At 38.8% G+C, this 6564-nt stretch overlaps 1 protein-coding gene across 3 annotated transcripts in view; it reads left to right on the top strand.

Moving 5' to 3' along the window:
• The first annotated feature begins 1577 nt into the window (after positions 1–1577).
• Positions 1578–6564, top strand: part of LOC130273601 (collagen alpha-6(VI) chain-like) — a 199568-nt gene continuing 194581 nt past the window's right edge. For all 3 annotated transcript variants that reach the window (XM_056520678.1, XM_056520677.1, XM_056520675.1), the window contains exon 1: positions 1578–1714. The gene's annotated coding sequence lies outside the window, so the exon portion shown is untranslated. The remainder of the gene's footprint in view (positions 1715–6564) is intronic.

Here is a 6564-nt window from a genome sequence, read left to right as displayed (position 1 = left end):
CGATCAACTTTGAACGCCGCATCTAAAAGGTTAATAGCGCTCGGCACAGCGATCAATGCTGCACGCTATTAGCCATGATAGTTGCTAGGTGCCGGGCCCAACCCTCTATGACGCAGGGCCACGCCATGGGCCCGCGTTATAGAAAAGGAAAGGACCCAGGACGTACCGGTACGTCCTGGGTCGGGAAGGGGTTAAAGTGTACCTGTCATAAGTTAATGTAGATAATACCATTATATGTAAATTTGTAATATACATTGGTTAAAAATTTGTATATTTGTGGGTGAAAACATGCTTCCCCTGCTGCTATTGCCTGTGTGTCTCTATGAGGAGTCCAAATACAGGACACATTGGCAGGACATGCATCATCCTGCTGTGTGAGCCAGGGGCCTGTCACAGAGCCTCACTGCACAGAGCCCTGCTTGTTCTCACTGCACAGAGCCCTGCCTGTTCTCACTGCACAGAGCCCTGCCTGTCCTCACTGCACAGAGCCCTGCTTGTTCTCACTGCACAGAGCCCTGCTTGTCCTCACTGCACAGAGCCCTGCTTGTCCTCACTGCACAGAGCCCTGCTTGTCCTCACTGCACAGAGCCCTGCGTGTCCTCACTGCACAGAGCCCTGCTTGTCCTCACTGCACAGAGCCCTGCTTGTCCTCACTGCACAGAGCTCTGCCTGTCCTCAGTGTACAGAGCCCTGCTTGTCCTCAGTGTATAGAGCCCTGCCTGTCCTCAGTGCACAGAGCCCTGCTTGTCCTCAGTGTACAGAACCCTACCTGTCCTCAGTGCACAGAGCCCTGATTGTTCTCAATGTACAGAGCCCTGCTTGTCCTCACTGCACAGAGCCCTGCTTGTCCTCAGTGCACAGAGCTCTGCTTGTCCTCAGTGTACAGAGCCCTGATTGTTCTCAATGTACAGAGCCCTGCTTGTCCTCACTGTACAGAGTCCTGCTTGTTCTCACTGCACAGAGCCCTGCTTGTCCTCACTGCACAGAACCCTGCTCTTCCACCCAATTTTCTCCCTTATGTCTCCTCACAGAGCTGCAGGGACAAAAATATGCACTTTTTTTTTTAACCAATGTATGTTACAAATATACATCTAATGTTTTTTTTTTTATATATAATTTAGAAAATAAGTCTTTGCTAATTACAGGTACACTTTAATTTGGGGGTATTTCATGTCTAAAAAAGCATAGGGCTACTTTCACATGGCAGCATTTTGACATTATTTTGCTCCAGCATTTGTAAGCCAAAACTGGGACTTAGTTCAAAATACAGGTACAATTTCTTCCACTTTCCTTTTTTCCCCTCCTTTTTTCACTTCTGGTTTTGGATGACAAATATTGATACAAAATATTGAAAGTGTCTTAATGCTAATTAAACTGTAACTAAGACAGACCATACAGTGCAATAATGGTCAAGTACAGTTAGTAGCATGTCAGCATAAGGAAATGTGGCTACCAGAAATACACATCCACATATGTAGGCATTTGGAAGAATCTACACTCTAAAATTAATGGTGTTTTTTATACTCTAATGCACCACAGAATTCTACAAAATTCCAGAGAATTTCATCTGTACCAGTGTAGGGGAGTTCCATGCACAGAACAGGGGTGGGCTTTGCCTTCATTTAAATAAGATACTTCATCATCTAGTGTAACACTTGCAGGAACATTCTGAAAGCTCTGATGTTTGATTGAATGGGAATTTCTCCATGTACTTGTAAGTAAACCATTACTGCTGATGTAGCTTGCATTTCATTCTTGTTCTCACTTGTGAATTTCTAGAGAGCCAAAAAACGTGTAAGAAAAGATATTGTGCAGCACATTATTTTGACTTCTTATTTAAGATAACAACATTATCATTTTGTTCAGAATTAATAAATGGTTTCATATGAAGCTGCCATAAGCTGCCATAAAGTTTTTTTTTATTTAGTTAGAATTATAGTAATTCTATTAAATAATTAGTTGTGTAAGGAAATGTTTTTTCATTCCCAAACTAAAGCATTCAATTACAAATTATTTTGTTAAGTCACATGTTTTAATTTCTGACATGTATATTAGTTTGTGTTTTAATATAAAGAGCTAAACATAAGGGAATTTTATCATTTTTATCCTGACTGTGATTTGATAATACACTGCTGGATTTAGATTCAAGATTTTACTTACCGTAAACGCTTTTCTGCTAACTATTGATTTTTTTTTTCAATATTTTTCAAAATATTGAAAAAATGTTTTGCATTAGTTTTAGTTTTAGAAATGCTTTTGCTGTTAAGGTTCAGTGCAGATAGAAAAAAAAGATCATATATGAAAAATGAGATCTCTATTCATGCATTATGTTTTAATATTGTACATTTTTATCTGTTTATTACATTAGTATACTTGTATTGATATATCCCTGTTTATGTGTTTATAGAGTTGTTGTTCATTGTTTTGTGTAGTAGTCACGAATAAATCAAAACATAAGCAAATGTTTCTTTACATTGAAAGAGTTGCCTGGTTTTTAAAACCTTTCTACTTATTTTCTACTATTACTTTCTTATAGAATACTAAGCTAAAGGGGTTAAAAAAAATTATTTTCCATTAATTTGATGAGGCTTATGTCACCCTAATTTATCCATCACCTTAAATCCCTTATATACTTTCTCCCTCTATAGAAACAAACTATTTTTACCCCTTAGTTTGTATCGAGCTATACTATGAACATATCTGTCCATTTGCCTAGCCCCTGTGCTGAGGTTGCAAATGCCCAGAAAGCTATTGAGTCCAAGTAGAGTAGATTGTTTCTGCACCTGCGTGGTATACAAATTTAATAGCAATGATAACAAAAACAGTCTCTAATCTGGATTGTTGACTTTTTCAATGGGGGGAAGTCTACCTAGGTCATATCACATGATCAATGTATGAAATTTTGCCTGATTCCCATGGTGCTGCAATGAATAATTAATATTTATTGTGGACTATTTTATAACTTGTTTTAGCAAAAATTTCAGAGACTTGACACCCCTTGTTTTTTTTTTGTTTTTTTTATTTAAGTATAGAGTAGTTACATAGAGTGTAACCCTATGTAACTACTAGAGAAGTAAGGCAAAAGCAGACCATGTGGGATTGCTGCTGGAAAACAGTCAAGCTCTGAACTCACTCCCTAAAGAGATGAAAAATATATGTGCACTATGGAAGGGACTCTCAGGAGCTCAATAATGGCAAAGAGCCCAAAAATCCCCGTCACCACTCCAAACCAGGCATGTTTTCAAAATTCTTCTGCTTATTTGGCCCCCAATAAGGCTTTAAAGAGTATCTTTCATAAAAATAACTTTTGCTATTTTATAGATTAAAGTATGCTGAATAATTTTCCAAATGCATGTGTTTAAAAAATATATTTCTTTCTATGTGTTTTTGTACGTTGAAAAAATGACCACTAGGGGTCTCCATATTGGTCCTGACCGCAAGTCTCTTATAGATTTCGGACTCATGCTGGCCTGGCATGAGTCTGGAAACTCATAGTGCAGCTGGGACACTGACGAGCTCAGCGTAGCTACCTGCCTGTCAGACAGGCGGGAGCGAGTGCTGTGCCCGCAGGCAGGTTCCTCCTCAATGTATGGCACGTGCAGTGCTTAACAGAGAGGAGGAGACTCAGCAGCTGCCGTGTGCTGAGCCTCTACGTGGAAGGCTTCAGCTGATGTCACGCCTGCCGGCCACTCCCCCTTCCTCTCCCACAGACGGCAGAGCAGGAAAGCATGGTCAGATTAAGGTAGGAAAAGGGGTTTTAGAAAAAAAAAAAAAAGACAGGATTAGTGTCAGGAAGAGTCAGGGACTCTGGTGGAAAATATATATTTTTTTTAAAATCAAATGGTGCCAGAAAGTTAAACAGATTTATAAATTACTTCTATTAAAAAATCTTATTCCCCCTAGTACTTACCAGCTGCTGTATACTACAGAAGAAGTTGTGAATTTATTTCCAGTCTGACCACAGTGCTCTCTGCTGACACCTCTGTTCACGTCAGGAACTGTCTGAAGCAGGAGAGGTTTGCTATGAGGATTTGCTCCTACTCTGGATAGTTACTGTCACAGACAGAGATGTCAGCAGAGATCAATGTGATCAGACAGAAAAGAACAACTCAACTTCCTCTGAAGTATACAGCAGCTGATAAGTACTGGAAAGATTAAGATTTTTTTAATAGAGGTATTTAAAACATTTGTTTAACTTTCTGGAGCCAGTTGATATGAAAAAAATAAATAAATAGGTTTCCTCTGGAGTACCCCTTTAATTCAATACATTTCAAGTATAAAGCTAATATTGTGTGTAATGTATTATATAAAAAGGGTGGTCTTACATGTTCAGATTTTGATCAGATTTTCTTTGGGTTTTGTGATTATTTCTTCTTTAGTATGATCCACAACTGCTTTTGGCCTTAAAGAGGTATTCCAGGAAAAAACTTTATATATATATATATATATATATATATATATATATATATATATATATATCTCAACTTGCTCCAGAAAGTTAAACAGATTTGTAAATTACTTCTATTAAAAAATCTTAATCCTTTCAGTACTTATGAGCTTCTGAAGTTAAGGTTGTTCTTTTCTGTCTAAATCCTCTCTGATGACACATGTCTGGAGAAATGCCCAGTTTAGAAGAGGTTTGCTGTGGGGATTTGCTTCTAAACTGGGCGTTTCCCGAGACAGGTGTCATCAGAGAGGATTTAGACAGAAAAGGAAAACTTAACTTCAGAAGCTCATAAGTACTGAAAGGATTAAGATTTTTTAATATAAGCAATTTACAAATCTGTTTAACTTTCTGGAGCCAGTTGATATACAAAAAAAAGTTTTTTCCTGGAATACCACTTTGAATATTGCATCACAAAGGTTAACAAAACCAGATCAAAATGTGGAAGGAAGAATAGGCTATGTCTACATGGAGATTTTTGACCTAGACAGAGGTTCCACTACCCTAAATTACACAGCAATGATCAGTTGATTTCACAGCTAAGGTAACATAGGTTCTTATGTGACCCACAAGTGATTACGATCGCGACCTGATAGTTGCAGACAATGGATTTGTTTTGTGACTGGCTGGTTGTGGCCACAGGCATTTGTGGGTTGCAACATGACCGCATTCAGTCACCTCAGCTCTGACACAGTGTCATCATTTCTGTGCAACACAACTTTGTTTGGTTATATGACCAATGTTGTGCCCAAAATTACCATGAAAACCCAGTCTAAGTTTGACTAGTAGCAATAATAAAATTCTGCCCATATTTATCCCTGTCCATATTGAATTGCTGCCCAGGAACGGTGTAACTAGCGAAGGCTGGTCCCCGTAGCTAATTTTTGCATGGGCCCTCCTTCCTCTATGTACTACTGCTCTGACAAAATCAGCCCAAACCAATATAACAACTTCTCCAGCAGACTGTAGACCATACAGACATCTTTTGCACCTCACTTTTGCCATCCCCCCAGCCTCTATAGCAACAAAACCCACATTTTTTACACTGCTACCCTTCTGCAACCATTAATACTATGTATACTGCTGCCCCATGTGCCCCCATTATTGCCCAAAACCATCAGATACTCCAGATACAATAGTGTCTGAAAATGGGGATCAAAGTCACAGCAGGGGTGAAACTACAAAATAATGGTCCCCCAACCAGACCTTGAAATCAATTTAGACCAAAAGATAGACTGGCCTCATGCCCCCTCTCACACAGAATGTTGTTCAGCCCCACACACTTGTTTCCATGTGCCCCTTCCCTTTTCTCACAAACCCCCTATGCTACCCATTACCTCCTTCTCCTCAGTTGGAGCTAGAGCTAAAGGACTGGGGTGACATCAAAGGTCCTAAAATTTATTTTCTAGATTTAGTATGCCTTATTCAGGCCCCCCTGACCCTCTAGTGATTCTTATTTTAGAGACCAAACTTAGCTCTCAATAGTCACTGAAAAATGGGAAAATTGGCAACTGTTAAGCTGACTGGAGAATACTGGTGGCAGACTTATACTTTAGCAAGTATAATAATTTAAAAGTACACTAAGGGTATACTGGAGTAAAGAAGAATGGGAATGACTTAATTCTGTTTTTCTTGGCTAGCTGCACATACTGCACACCCTGGAAGCTAGTCAGGTTATTTCTCACACTCGGTACTGCAGTAACAACATGGATACTGACAAAAAAGCAGCCAGATGTATTTACTGTTTGGAAATAATTTGATAAATCTGTCGGAACCAGATTTTACGTTATGTTATTTGTAATAGATTCCCTCAATGGCGTAATTGGTAATTGGTAATTGGTGGTGCAGGGGTAAAACTCACAGGGTCTGGCACAGCAAGCCCAGGGAATCTATTTAAAAAATCCTAAATAACTAGCCCAATAACATTACGAACAGATCAAAGCGTGTATTTTTACTTGTTAGTTACAATGCTATAAATTGCATTTTTTTCTTTGTCATTGTTTATTCATTGGTTGTGTTTTTAGAGCATCCGATAGTCCTTAAATTTTCCACATTGTCATACAATGACACTTTTTTCACATTTTGTTAACTTCAGGCCTTGAGCCAAGATAAAAAAAAAA

Source organism: Hyla sarda, chromosome 5, assembly GCF_029499605.1.
Source record: "Hyla sarda isolate aHylSar1 chromosome 5, aHylSar1.hap1, whole genome shotgun sequence".
NCBI classification, from domain to species: Eukaryota; Metazoa; Chordata; class Amphibia; order Anura; family Hylidae; genus Hyla; species Hyla sarda.
This window is presented reverse-complemented; position numbering and strand designations above follow the sequence as displayed.